This window comes from Cotesia glomerata, linkage group LG9 (assembly GCF_020080835.1).
Source record: "Cotesia glomerata isolate CgM1 linkage group LG9, MPM_Cglom_v2.3, whole genome shotgun sequence".
Taxonomy (NCBI): domain Eukaryota; kingdom Metazoa; phylum Arthropoda; class Insecta; order Hymenoptera; family Braconidae; genus Cotesia; species Cotesia glomerata.
The window spans coordinates 11,807,138-11,822,680 of record NC_058166.1 but is presented as its reverse complement, the minus strand read 5'-3'; the positions used below and the strand labels follow the sequence as shown (position 1 = coordinate 11,822,680).

General features: G+C 31.5%; 1 protein-coding gene and 1 long non-coding RNA gene across 3 annotated transcripts in view; one reads left to right on the top strand and one right to left on the bottom strand.

Moving 5' to 3' along the window:
- The window catches only part of LOC123271846 (putative aminopeptidase W07G4.4), a 155,721-nt gene that overhangs the window by 77,210 nt on the left and 62,968 nt on the right, over nucleotides 1-15,543 (top strand). The window lies entirely within an intron of this gene.
- Nucleotides 510-14,771, bottom strand: LOC123271935. Its single transcript, XR_006510967.1, has 3 exons — nucleotides 14,757-14,771; nucleotides 1,121-1,347; nucleotides 510-850 (listed from the first exon to the last, which is right to left on the bottom strand). It is a non-coding gene; the product is annotated as an uncharacterized LOC123271935 (long non-coding RNA).

Below are 15,543 nucleotides of genomic sequence, written 5' to 3'. Positions count from 1 at the left end.
CGAATTGCAGCTTCATAACCGCTAGCACTTCATAGTTAAATTAAAAAAAGTTCAATACAAATATTTATAATTGAAGATAACTAGTTTTTTGTCTCGATTAATCAAAAATCAAAAGATACCCTTTTGAAACTCAGCTCCTCATTTATTGGTTCATTTATAATTGGTTACATTCAATGTTTTTTAAATTATAAATATAATAATTTTTATAAAAATTTTCCGTGTGTAAATCATAATTTAACTAAAATTGTTTTCAAGACAACAAACTACTTTACCGAAGTATACAAAAAATTAAAAATGTTATCATTTGTTTTGTTTGGTGGAATTTTTTTTACATATTAAATTTACTCTTCAACTAAAAAACCAATAACAAAGGGTATGTGAACAATATTCAATGTAAAATGTAGAATTGACTTGTATTACATAATTTTTTGTAAACGCAGGGCTTACACATTTCGTAAGAAAAGGTTTTTTATATTAAATTAACTCTAATCAAGACGCCTTCTGTCACGATAACATTGTTTAAAAGATTTGATCACCCAAAATGTCAACATTACGACTACCACAAGTACCAACAAGCTCCACCACGGAAGCATGATGATTTATTGTATTTTAATTGAAAAAATTATAAATAAATTATTTGAGCATAAATATGAGATTTAATTTACTCGTTATATTGATGGATTAATGATGAAAGCCGACGATCGATGATTTTGAACACAGAATTTGATCGCAGTCTCTTGGATTACAAAACTGATTTCTCGTGAATTAGCAGGCAATTTATCTTGTTCTTGTATTAGACCCACTAGCAAAGTCTCGCCCCAACAATTTAAACTTTGAATGAAACTTTATCCTGAAACAATTATTTTATTTATTCATACACTGATTAAAAAAAAAATTAAGTTTATTTCAAAAATAAAATTTCAAAACAAGATCATAATTTAGAAAAATTTGATTATTTTGAATCAAGCTGGAAAATTCTCAAAATAAAAATTTAAAAAAAATACACTTAAATCAAAAACGATTTTTCAGATGACGAATTTTTTTGCTTGATTCAAGATAATAAAATTTTTCATAATAATGTTCTTGATTCAAAATTTTTATTTTTAGTAAAATGACTCACGTTTGATTTTGAATAATAATTACTTCATCTATCTACACTGGCAGTTTGAATTCACAAAAAATTCACATTGAGTAATTAGTTGTTTAAAATAATTAGTCTAGAATCTAGCAGCTGCTTAGTCTATCAATTATATCAGGTGTATTACTCACAATCAAAAATTATTTATTAGAAAAAATTGACCACGAGTTGCACAAGTTGCTGTCTATCTGAATAATGATCAAAATTACCTGATCGTTAGATATGTAGGAACTATACTTGATTGTAAACTATACTCATAACCGGAAAGAAAATTCTCTTAAAAACACATTGCACTTTACTTTACATCATTATTGATAGTGATATTAATAGAAATAAATCGAATAGAAAAATGTAAACAAAGACAATCTCAATATACTCCGTATTATAAAAAATTAGGCTGGTTAAAACTTGATGTTAGAAGAGATTATTTCATAGCTTGTTTATTTTACAAACAAATTAAGTTAAATTACTGTCAATTATTTAAATCGAATTTAGAATTTCTGCCGATTGTGCTAAGGAGAGGTGACGTCAGGAATGATTATCTACGTCTGCCAAAAAGTAATTGTGCAATTTATGAAAACTCTTTCCTAATTCATGGTATAAAAGTTTGGAACTCGTTACCGGCCGAAATTACATTAATTGACAATTTCGAACAATTTCAACAGGCTTGCTATGACTTCTTCTTACAATAAATGTTAATGTTATTATTTCTCTGTTAATATGTTATTATTTTAAGAATTAATATGTTCTTACTTTTAATAATTTAATATCAAATATTTAAATTGTATTAAAAACACTGTATCAAATGTATACATGTAAATGATAAAATTTATGTATTGTTGATGGTCCTGAAGGAGCTTAGAACTCTAGGATCAAATAAATTTTTCTATCTATCTATCTATCTATCTATCTATCTATACTTTACTTATAAGCAGTGTAAATAAAATCCGGAAGCCACTTGTAATTATAATAATAATAATAATAATAATAATAATAATAATAATAATAATAATAACTATCTTCGTCACCGCTACGGTATTGACGTGACACCGGTGCTGCCTTATCTGCCAGGAGATATTCCCCAGGTTGTTGAGAATGACAGTTGCAAAATTTATTGGAACATGCCGTTTGCAACAACTCGGCGGATAGATCACAACAAACCTGATATTGTGCTCTTCGACAAGGCTACTCGTGACATTTATGTCATTGAGTTCTCGGCCCCGGCTGAATACAACATCTCAGCCAAAGAAGAGCACAAAAGACAGATATATCAGGATCTCCTGTTTGAAATTGGCAAACTTTACCCAGGTTACCGTGTCAAGCTCGTCGTCCTGATTGTTGGCGTCCTCGGAGGGATGAAACAGTCTTTTGTATCCTCACTTGCCAGAGTTCCAGCTTGCTCATCAAAAGCTGAATTCTTGGCGGTCAGGATGCAGAAGGCTGTCATACTAGGTTCCCTCCGTCTACTTAGAAAAATGACTTTGGCCTGCTGTGATCACTAACCGCCTTGTTGTGCGGAGTGGTCCAGCAGTAATGGATGGAGCTCAGGCTGGGCCCTCGGAGAATCGGACTCCGGGGACAACCCCCCTGAGCATTTAATAATGTATATATTCATGTATATATTCTATATACATTAAGCCACACCGTCCATTATTATTATTATTATTATTATTATTATTATTATTATTATTATTATTATTATTATTATTATTATTATTATTATTATTATTATTATTATTATTATTATTATTATTATTATTATTATTATTATTATTATTATTATTATTATTATTATTATTATTATTATTATTATTATTATTATCATTATTATTATTATTATTATTATTATTATTATTATTATTATTATTATTATTATTATTATTATTATTATTATTATTATTATTATTATTATTATTATTATTATTATTATTATTATTATTATTATTATTATTATTATTATTATTATTATTATTATTATTATTATTATTATTATTATTATTATTATTATTATTATTATTATTATTATTATTATTATTATTATTGTTATTATTATTTTTATTGTTATTGTTATTGTTGTTATTATTATTATTATTATTATTATTATTATTATTATTATGAGTGTGACATCATAACGGTGTGGACGTTGCAGATATTGCTCCGTAAATAAGTGGAAAAAATCAGTGTTAGTTGAACGTTAAAATTATGTGTTCATGATTTAATGTTTAAAGTTACTATTAATAAATTTAAAAATATTTATAGCGGTGTTGTTAAATGTGAAGTTGTTTAAATAATTAAAGTTGAAGTTAAAATTATACTAGAAGGTTAGGTTTTGTTGATCTTCTATAGCCTAACTCACACAATCCAAAATTCATATGATAAGAAGCCCAATTTACACAATCCAACATACTGGCTATAAGGAGAGTGATAGGTAGTGACATCGTATTGTAGGAATAAAGATTGTTATTTGAATTTGAATTTGAGAAAGGAAATAAAATGAACACAAAGGTGACCTGTCAAAGATGCAAGAGTGAGATAAAAAGAATTGTAGAAACATGTCAAGTATGCTTAAAGGACTTCCACCCAGCATGCACGAAGGAACACAGAATATTAAATAATCAGGGTGAAAGGGTAATATGCGGGGGCAATTGTGAACTGTTTAATAGAACAATTATAGGAAATAAATCGTACAGGCGGAGCAGAAATTGGAACGAGCCTTATGAAGAAGAGGAACTAGGTGAGAAAGAAAATACTGATAGAACTAGAAATAATGATAATAATAGAAAAAATAACAGCGTAAAGTCAAATGATTTAGAAAAAGTTATAAACAACTCAATGGAAAAAATCATTGATAAAATGGACGAAATTCATTCAAAAAATAGGAATGAATTGAAGAGCTATATAAAAAATTGTGTTAATTCAGAACTAAACATACTAAAGGAGACATTGAAAGAAGTAATAACAGAAGAAATAAAAAACGTTACAAAAGTATGGATGGAAGAAATGAACGTGATACGAAACAGCATCTTGAGTCCATCGACTGCAAGATATGTGGAAGAGAACAACAATAAATCCAGTAAACAAGACGTGAGTTCTAAAAAGGAACTTAATAAAAAAACAATAGAACGAGTTGTTATCATCCCTTCGAAAAAACAAGAGAGTGAAGTTACGCTATCACAATTAACAACCAACGTTGATATTATTGAACTAGGTGTGGGAGTGAACAAAGTGAAATCGGGAACAGATGGTAGGGTAATTCTAGAAATCGAGAAAGAGAATGATAAAGAAATTCTTGTGAGAGAAATTCAAACGAAGTTGGGGGGTGAATACAAAGTAAATGTTAGTAATAAAAAAAATCCAAAAATCAAAATTATTGGACTAGAAGACAGTCTTGTTAGTAGTAATGGTGACATCTTCATTAAAAATTTGATAAGACAGAACCAACTAAATGTAGATGACTCACTTACCGATAATATTAAACTCTTAAAACTATTCAAAAACAGACAAGGACATGGATCAGCAATACTTGAAGTAAATCCGGTAATACATGAAAAGATTTTGACAAATAATAGCATTAAAATTGGTTGGAAAAATTACAAGGTTTTTGACTACGTCAATGTTATTAGATGCTTTAATTGCTGGGGCTTTAATCACTTCGCAAACAAGTGTACAAAAAACTCAGCCTGCAGGATTTGTGCCGAAAACCATAAAGAAGCTGAGTGTAAAAGTTTAGTGCAGAAATGTATAAATTGTAACGAGTGGGCAAAGAAAAATAACTTAGTAGATTGGCAAATAAACCATGTAGCGACAAACAGGAACTGCGAGTGTTACAAAAAAATATTGTTGCATGAACAAACAAAAATAGCAGGTAATAATCAATAGCTAAAAAATCTCATACAACCATTTATAGCAGTTTTAAACATATGTGGTTTAATTTATCATAAAGACCAATTACATAACTGGGTGTATCTTTCTAAACCGGACATCATCTGTTTAACTGAAACTCACGTGACTCATATAGTACCTGATCATGAAATAAGTATTGATAACTACCAGCACGTAAGAACGGATTCTACCAGCAACAGGACGGGCGGTGTGATTACTTACATTAAGAATAATATTACATTTAAAACTATAAACAACAGTAGTAATATAATCAATGGAGTGTGGTTACACACCATTGAAATTTGTAAAAGTAAAGTATTGTTATGTAACTTATACCGTTCGCCTAGTAGTAACGTAAGTAATTTTTGTAATAGTTTGATCAAATTAGTAGAAGAAATACAAGACAGAAAAAGATTGATCCTAACCGGTGACTTTAATATTGACGTAAATAATAACAGCTACTATAGTAAAAAATTAATTAATGAATTAAATTACATAGGATTAGATCAAAAAGTGACGTCTTTCACTAGATCAAATTTTAAATCTAATACGATTATTGACTTGGTTTTCTCTAACATCAATATTACGACTAAAGTTCTAGAAGAACCAAGAATTACAGATCATAGTATAGTACAAATAGATTATACACGTAATAATATAATATATGACGTACCAAATAAATATTTGACAAGAGACTTTAAAAATTTTGATAAAAAGACTTTTCATTTAATATTAAAAAATAAATTCGAGATTTTAAATTGCGAGAATGACTGTGATAATGTTTGTGATGTTGAAAAGTATAATTTTATTGTAAATAGAATAACAGATAATATACTAGAGAGTGTAAATGAAGTAGCGCCAGTAAAACAAAAAAATTGTAATTTAAATTGGAAATTAAAACCATGGATAAATAAAACAATTATAAATAAAATTAAAGACAGAGATAGAGCTTACCGAACTGCAAAATGGTCAGGTGTTATATCTGATATTGACACATACAAAATATTACGTAATGTAGTAGTAAATGAGATCAGAAAAAATAAAAAGAAATATTATGAAGAATGTATAGATAGGAATAAATCGAAGCCAGAAAAGTTATGGAAAAGTTTAAAAGAGTTAATTGGAGATAAAAAGAAAAATGACACAGACGCATTTAAAGAAATAGATTTTAAGGGAGAAATTTATAAGGATACAAATAAATGTGCGAATAAAATAAACGACTTCTTTGTGAACAATGTACAAATTATAATTAATGATATTAAGAGTAAGCAGGGAGATGAGTGGAATGAAGAATATAATAACAATGCAGTTTGGAATAGTTTCGAAGAAGTTACTATGGCACAAGTCGATAAGATTATACAAAATTTAGATTGTAAAAAAGGAACAAGGACAGAAATTAATGCTTCAATTATAAAAGTGGTATGGGAAACGGAAAAAAATACACTACTTTCTATATTAAATAATTCTTTAAAATTAGGGATAATGCCGGATAAATGGAAAATATCTACAGTAATACCGATTCAAAAAATTAAAGATAGCTGTAAAGCGGAAGATTTGAGACCTATAAACACGTTACCTATTATGGAACAAATTCTTGAACAATTAGTTAAAGACCAACTAGAAAAATTTATAGCTAAACATAATATCTTGAACGAGGAGCAATCTGGTTTCCGGAAGTCTCATTCATGTGAAACAGCTCTACAAAATTGTTTCATAGATTGGCGAAATTCCTTAGATAAAGGTTTGCTTACTGGTTTACTGTGTATAGATCTTACTAAAGCATTTGAAACGATAAATAGACAGAAATTAATTGCTGCATTAGAAGCGTTAGGGATAACTGGTAGGGTAAGAGAATGGTTTATATCTTACTTATCAAACCGTAAGCAAAAAGTAAAATTTAGAAATTATTTATCAGAAGAAATTAATGTAGACAACGGTGTCCCCCAAGGGTCGAAACTAGGTCCTTTATTGTTTATAATTTATATAAATAGCGTAGTTAAAATCTTTAATGAATCTGGGATTATATGTAGGTTATTCGCTGACGATATGATCTTGTACTATTCTTGCAGATATTGGGAGATCATTGAAAAGAAATTAAATAAAGCTCTAAACTTGTTAAATCTATGGTTAATTGACAAACAGTTAAAAATAAATATTAAAAAAACTATATTTATGATAATTCACGACCAAAGAATCAAAAATGTAAGAGATAAATGTAATATACGTCTGAATGGTAAAAAAATAATAGAAGTACAAAAAACCAAATACTTAGGTATTGTAATAGACGATAATTTATCATTAAATGATAATGCAATACAAACAATCAAAAAAGTGGCAGCTAGAATAAATGTATTATCTAGAATAGGTAATACGGTAACACCTTACACTAAAATTTTGATTTACAAATCAATTGTAGCACCCCATTTTGAGTATTGCAGTACACTGATGATAAATTATAATCAAAACCATATAGATGTATTACAAAGACTTCAAAACAGAGCAATGCGACTGATTTTAGAAGTAAACAAATACACAAGAATTAAATGGATGTTGGAAACTCTGGGGTGGATGTCGATCAGGCAAAGAGTGAAATATAACACTATTGTAATGATTTTTAAAATGTTAAATAATCTAACACCGAATTATTTACAAAACAAAATATTAAAAGTAAGTGATAAACACAATTATCAAACAAGAAATAGCTCTAAATTACTGATAAATCATACACGGACTCACACAGCCGAGAAATCGATTACATACCAGGGTTTTCAATGGTTCAATGACTTACCAGAGCAAATTAAAAATGAGAAAACTCTAGTTAGTTTTAAACGAGCTCTTAAAGAACACACAAAGTCATGTGATATTGTTTAATACTATAAAAACAGTGGCATTGTATAAATTATAATTCTGTTTACGATATTGTTAGTGTAAATTGATGATGTATAGAATTGTGCGATCAAATTAAAAACGGTATTATTAATTGTATATTTTTTATAAATTATTGTAACAAAATTGAAATGTATATATATATAGCCAAGGGCTAAATGAATAAATTATTATTATTATATATTATTATTATTATTATTATTATTATTATTATTATTATCATTATTATTATTATTATTATTATTATTATTATTATTATTATTATTATTATTATTATTATTATTATTATTATTATTATTATTATTATTATTATTATTATTATTATTATTATTATTATTATTATTATTTATTATTATTATTATTATTATTATTATTATTATTATTATTATTATGATTATTATTATTATTATTATTATTATTATTATTATTATTATTATTATTATTATTATTATTATTATTATTATTATTATTATTATTATTATTGTGTTATTAAATGCTCAGGGGAGTTGTCCCCGGAGTCCGATTCTCCGAGGGCCCAGCCTGAGCTCCATCCATTACTGCTGGACCACTCCGCACAACAAGGCGGTTAGTGATCACAGCAGGCCAAAGTCATTTTCCTAAGTAGACGGAGGGAACCTAGTATGACAGCCTTCTGCATCCTGACCGCCAAGAATTCAGCTTTTGATGAGCAAGCTGGAACTCTGGCAAGTGAGGATACAAAAGACTGTTTCATCCCTCCGAGGACGCCAACAATCAGGACGACGAGCTTGACACGGTAACCTGGGTAAAGTTTGCCAATTTCAAACAGGAGATCCTGATATATCTGTCTTTTGTGCTCTTCTTTGGCTGAGATGTTGTATTCAGCCGGGGCCGAGAACTCAATGACATAAATGTCACGAAGTAGCCTTGTCGAAGAGCACAATATCAGGTTTGTTGTGATCTATCCGCCGAGTTGTTGCAAACGGCATGTTCCAATAAATTTTGCAACTGTCATTCTCAACAACCTGGGGAATATCTCCTGGCAGATAAGGCAGCACTGGTGTCATATCAATACCGTAGTAATGACGAAGATAGTAGTACAGTACTCTCAGGGCAGCATTGTGACGCTGGATATATGCACCTCTCGCCAGCACAGGACATGCTGACAAAAGGTGCATGAGCGTCTCCGGGTGTTGTTTACACATCCTACATGACGTGTCCAGAAGCTGCACCTGGAGCACCTTGCTACGGTATTCTAGAGTGTTAATGACACCATCTTGGCAAGCAAATATGAACCCTTCAGTCTCGGACATCAGGCCAGCTGACTTTAAGAAGGAAAACGTCAGCTGGGTGGACAAGCCATGATCACGCACGTGTTTGAAGAACACGCTGTGCATGGACTTGTCCATCAGTTCGCCTAGGAGTAGTTTTTCCTCGGCGTTCCTGATGACGCTCTTGAATTCCTCCTTTCGGAGTTCCATAAGAGCGTTTATCTCTCCAAGACCAAGGGTTCTTGCTGCATATATAGCTGCCTTATACAAGAACGACCCCTTATGCGCATTCTCATGTTTATGAACAATTTGCATAAGAAAGTCATCCTCGTCTGCAGTGAAATTGACAACTTCGTGTGTTAAACCCAGGACCAAACGATCATGCAGCCGCTCCAAACTCTGCAGACCTCTCCCACCGATGGACCGGGAGAGGTATAATCTGGCGACTGATGAATTGGGGTGCATGCTCCGGTTCATGTTGATAGTCTTACGGGTTTTGATGTCGAGATCTCGCAGATCCTTTCGGGCCCATTTTAAGACACCGAAAGAGTATAGTAAGACTGGGACAGCGAGCATATTAGAAGCGGAGACTTTATTTTTACCGGAAAGTTCGGAGGACCAAATTTTCCGGAGTCTCCTAACATACTCGCTACGGAGAGTTGCTTGGACTTCGGAGACCGCATGCATGCGGTGCTCTTCCATTCCTAGATATCTATACAACTCTCCGGCGTCTAATTGTCTTAAAACGCTCCCATCTACCAACTCGACATCATCACCCGTAACAGAGCACTTACCCCTCGCCAGATGTACGACCGCACACTTGTCCAACCCAAAAGACATTCCGACATCCCGCGTGTACTCTGCTACGATGTTAAGAGCCGCCTGTAGATGATCTTCATCAGCACTATAAAGCTTCAGGTCATCCATATAAAGCAGATGGGTAATCGAGTATTTTCGATCACCCGGAGGCCCCACAGAGTACCCACGAGTTTTACGGAGAGCAACAGATATAGGCAGCAGTGAGATGCAAAACAGCAGAGGGCTTAAGGAATCACCTTGGAAGACCCCTCGTTTGTACTCTACAACTCCGGTTATGTGCAATGCGTTTCCACTTCCAATGTGAAAACGCGTTCGCCAGAGCTGCATTGTACGCCGAATGCATTCCACTATTTCAGGATTGACCCCCAGGCATTTGAGGAGATATAAAATCAACTCATGAGAAGTTGAGTCAAATGCCTTGCGATAGTCGATCCAGGCCATTGACAGGTTGCGTTGATAGTAGATCGCATCTTGTGTGACACATCGATCAACTATCAAGTTCTCTTTGCAACCTGACAGGCCTCTTTTGCTGCCACGCTGTTCATATATCTGTTGCCATACAGGTTCTATCTCCTGCAAAATACGGTTGTTTAAAATTTTTGTAAAAATTTTATAAACCGCATTCAAGCAGGTGATAGGCCTGTAATTCTTTGGGTCAGACAAGTCACCTTTTTTGGTATCAGTACGGTTCGCCCTTCCACGAGCCAGTCTGGAATCGGTTCGTCAGCTCTAATGTACGATGTAAATATACGGGCCAGATGGAGGTGGGTAGAAGTAAACTTCTTCCACCAAAAGACATTTATGCCATCTGGTCCCGGGGCAGCCCATTTTTGCTTCCATTTAGAGCTGAACGAACTTCATTCACACTGACTGCAGGGCTCTCTTCATCAGCATTCTGTCTACGGTGTTCCCGACAGAATGCTTTAAAGTCGTGCAGAGCTGGAGTATTGGCGTTCACGTTTGGTTGATCTCCATACAACTCAGTCCAAAAAGCTTCCACCCGCTCAGGTGTTGGATAATTCCCGGTAACATCGGTCTTTGGTGTCAGAAAGCGTGAAGGGCTGGATCGAAACAACGAGTTGTCGACCAACCGCTTCAGCCTTTTCTCTAGTGACTGTTTGGCAGTCACTAGAGCCCGCAATTTATTGAGAGACTCTTCCTTGATGACAAGAAGAGTACTCTTATTCAGTGTGTGATGACGCCACCGAAGTTCAGCAGCAATGCGCCGAATTCGGGGCGTGTATGCTCTTTGAGTTGTTTCAAACTCAATCACACACTGAATGCGGGAGACCTGTTTCCGGGATCTGTCAATTTTGAGTCCAAGTTGTGAGATGCGCTGTCTCAACCTTGCCTCGATCGAGAGACAATGTCTCTCTCTCGGAAAAGCCGAAACTGCTGCACCATACACAACCTGGCTCACAGTGAGCAGGGTGGAATCCTCCAGGATGTTTGCACGGAGATCTTCATTTACCGCTTCTAGCTGTTGTTGGGTGTAAGTTATCTTTTTAGATATACTTACTTGCCGTCCTATAAAGGGATTGTTGTCATCCAAGGAGGAACGGCGTCGCTCTTGGTGTAATTGCGCCGGAAAGGAAAGTCTATTAGACTGCCTTCTATCCGGCACAAGCGATCTTCTATTACGCCGAAGATAAGCGGCATAATTACGCAGGTGTTTAGGCGTAAAATGCTCTAGCTCAGGATGCATATCACTCCAAAGAGTGTGCATCCGGGCCATATAACCGCTCACCCCCGGCTCGCTACGTTGGTAGCACACCAAGAGGTCGACTCGTAGTTCCTCCGTCCACTTAAAGTAAGTCCTTAAAGCGCCAGGGTCGTCATCGTTCATCGGGTCCGGCCTGCTCCTCCCACCTGATGAATGGTCCTCATCCGAAAAGGACCGGTTGTAGGGAGCACTTCTGAGATTACGTCTTGTTGTAACTCAGTATTTCAATGCAGTGGGTAGTTGGCCCACTGCATCGGCTACGTCGTTCGCCTACAGACCTGGTGTTATGGTCTGCGTTTCCCGCGATGCGCCGCTTGGAGGCCACGTAGCAAGCACCGCTGGCTATTATTATTATTATTATTATTATTATTATTATTATTATTATTATTATTATTATTATTATTATTATTATTATTATTATTATTATTATTATTATTATTATTATTATTATTATTATTATTATTATTATTATTATTATTATTATTATTATTATTATTATTATTATTATTATTATTATTATTATTATTATTATTATTATTATTATTATTATTATTATTATTATTATTATTATTATTATTATTATTATTATTATTATTATTATTATTATTATTATTATTATTATTATTATTATTATAGATGATTCACAGATTTTCTAGCAAGCCCTCAAAACTAATTCACCGAAACACAAATAGGAATGTTAATTATTCTTGGAATATACTTTCATAATTATACACTGATAAAAGAATCAATGAACTGTAAATTTAATCATTCATTTAGGGAAAATTTCATCCGATTACTAAAAATAAATAATTGTATTTTATGAGTCATTAAATATTGTTTTAGAAGCAAAAGTATGCTTATTTGCAGTTTATTTACACTTATTGACAGTTAACGATTATTTATTGATAGTCAATAAAGTTTTCTTTAGAGTGACTGTGTCTGTTCAATGGAGTAATTTGAAGACCGTTTATGAACAAATGTCATGAATTTTTTTAATAATATATAATATAATACATTGATACTTTTTATTAGTAAAAATAATTCTGTTACTTATCACAAATATTATTCTATTATTTATTTTACATTCTTTATTTGTTAATACGAAAACCATCCGTCCACCTGGTTTAATTGAACGACATTTTCAACTGGTCATGAGCTTAGAAAAGGTGTCAAAATAGTATTGAATCATACAATGTTCAAAAATTATTTATTAATGGTTACTGTTATCGAAAATAACTATTACCAGATTATAAAAAATCCATTTTTTGTAATTTTTATGGGTTAGTAATGAAAATTTTCAGAAAAATGTTAAAAGTTTTAACAGAAGATTTTTTACTTTCAGAATGTAAAATATTTGTCAAAGCTTCAACGAAATAATACTGAAGTTGAAATACATTCAAAAATTTCATAATTTTTTATAAATAAATTAAAACTTATTTTAAACAAAGTTTTCAAGTAATGTAGTCTGTTAAAAAAATATTGGGTGCGATGACGACGAAAAATTGATAATTTTTAAATTGCAATTCGGTAAATAAAGTATTGAAATTTTGTAAAAAGAGAAAATAGTTTAATACTTTTAAAATTCGAATAATAAAACAAATTAAATTTTAAATTGATTTTATTTTTCAATCATATTTATTTACATTTATAATTTATGACATTAAATATTTATAGAAGCATTAATATAAAATTTTTTACAAGAATATTCCATGTGTGAACCATAATTTAACTAAAAGTACTTTACAAAGTGTCTTCTTTCATAAAAATATTATACATTTCAAAATCACTATTCAATTTCAAAACTAATAACAAAATTCGTGTATACAATACTTAACGTAAAATTAAGAATTAATTGAAGGTAGTACATGTTATTACTTGAAATTAGTGTTAGATTACTCGACTATGTATCACATAATTCTTTGTAAACTCAAGATTTGCAGATTTCTTTGAAAAAAAGCTCTCATATTACATTATTTAGAAGAATCACGCTTTTTGTCAGCCAAATATTGCATCCAAATTCTGCCAGCCCGAATTAATAACATTCCGAACGCAAATATCATCAAAGCCCACACGCTAACATGATTATCTACTGTATTTTAATCAAAAAAATGATAAATAAACTATCTGAGTATCGGTGTGTTATAAACTTTGATTATTATATCGATGGATCAATGAGGACAGCCGATGATCGATGATTTCGAACGCTAAATTCAGTTGTTGTCTCTTGAATTACAAAATCAACTTCTCCTTAATTTGTAGACAATTTCCTTGATTTTTAATTTGAATCCACTAGCTAGGTCTCCCGACACCAATTTAAACTTTTGACAAAACTATATCCTGAAAAATGTATTTTACTCATTCATACACTAATTAAAAAAACATCAACTTAATTCAAGAAATAAAATTTTGGACCGTGTTAATTGGTTTAATTTTAATTACATATCTTTCTATCGATGATTGTACACTTTTAAATAAATTTACAAGCTATCTAATCTAAAAAAATTCTAAATTTATTGCTCTTAGCCTTAAATAATAACCTTATAAATGAATTATTACTATTATACTGATTGGAAGCAATGAAGAATACTAATTTACTTGTTCAGTAATCAATTTTTAAGTTATTTATCTACTAACTAATATTTTGTAATTTACTGGTTCAAAATTACATACTAGTTCAATTTACAGTCCTAAATCTTGCTAAAATATTTGATAAATTTTTTAAATACTGATTTTTAGAAGTATTTGAGGTCAATATTTAATCATATGCTTTTTTTTATTCAAAATAATAACCACTAAGTTTTAATGAATAATAGTAAAAATTTATAATCTTAAATCTTCCTTAATAAATAATAAAATGACTCACGTTGAGTTTTGAACAATAATCACTTCATCGATCTACACTGGCAATTTGAATTCATATAGATGCTAAAGAAATTGAAATTTGAGAAATAATTATGTAAAATGATTAGTCCAGTATCTAGCAGCTTTCAATCAAAAATTATTTATTAGGTAAAATTGACCACGACTTGCTATCTATTCGAATAGTGATTAAAATGACCTTATCGTTAGTCTTCTGGATCAAATATGATGAAACTATACTTGATTACAAACTGTACTCACAACCGATAAGGAAATTCTTTTACAAGTACATTACACTTTACTTTACGTCATTGATAGTGATAGAATAGAAAAATATAAACAAAGACTAGCACAATATACTTTAGTTGTAAGTAGCTTAAAATCCGGAACATTACTTATAATTGATGATTCACTTATTTGCTAACAAGCCTTCGGATTTAGTTTTCAGAAGTACAAATTGGAATCTTTAATGTAAACATTAACTGAAAACTTTATTAAGCGATTAAAATTATATTATTTATAAAGAATTTATTCACTTATTATTATAACCAATTATACTTTAACTTTTGATTGTTATTTTTTTAACTTCCCGCTAAGAAAATCGAAGATTTTCAAAAATCGGGAAGTTATTGTTTTCACCCCGTTTTGCAAAAATCGAGTTTTCATCAGATCTCGACGTTTGAAGGTCACAGGAAGCTTCCCTGACTATCCCCGCGAGTTTGTCACGGTGTCTGTATGCATGTGTGTGTGTGTGTGTGTGTGTGTGTGTGTGTGTGTGTTTTTTTTTTTTTATCTTAGGGGGGGGAATCCTTCTTACGGATTCCAGGCATAGCTGTTCGGCCTGGATATGTGGCGACTCGACGCAGCGTCATACTAAAACTCGACGCTAACGCCCCTACCCACTAAACCCTAAACCCCTTTTCTTCTTTCCTCTAATCCCTCATGGAAACCGCCGTCAGGCATTACTTCGTGAGGGGAGGATCTAG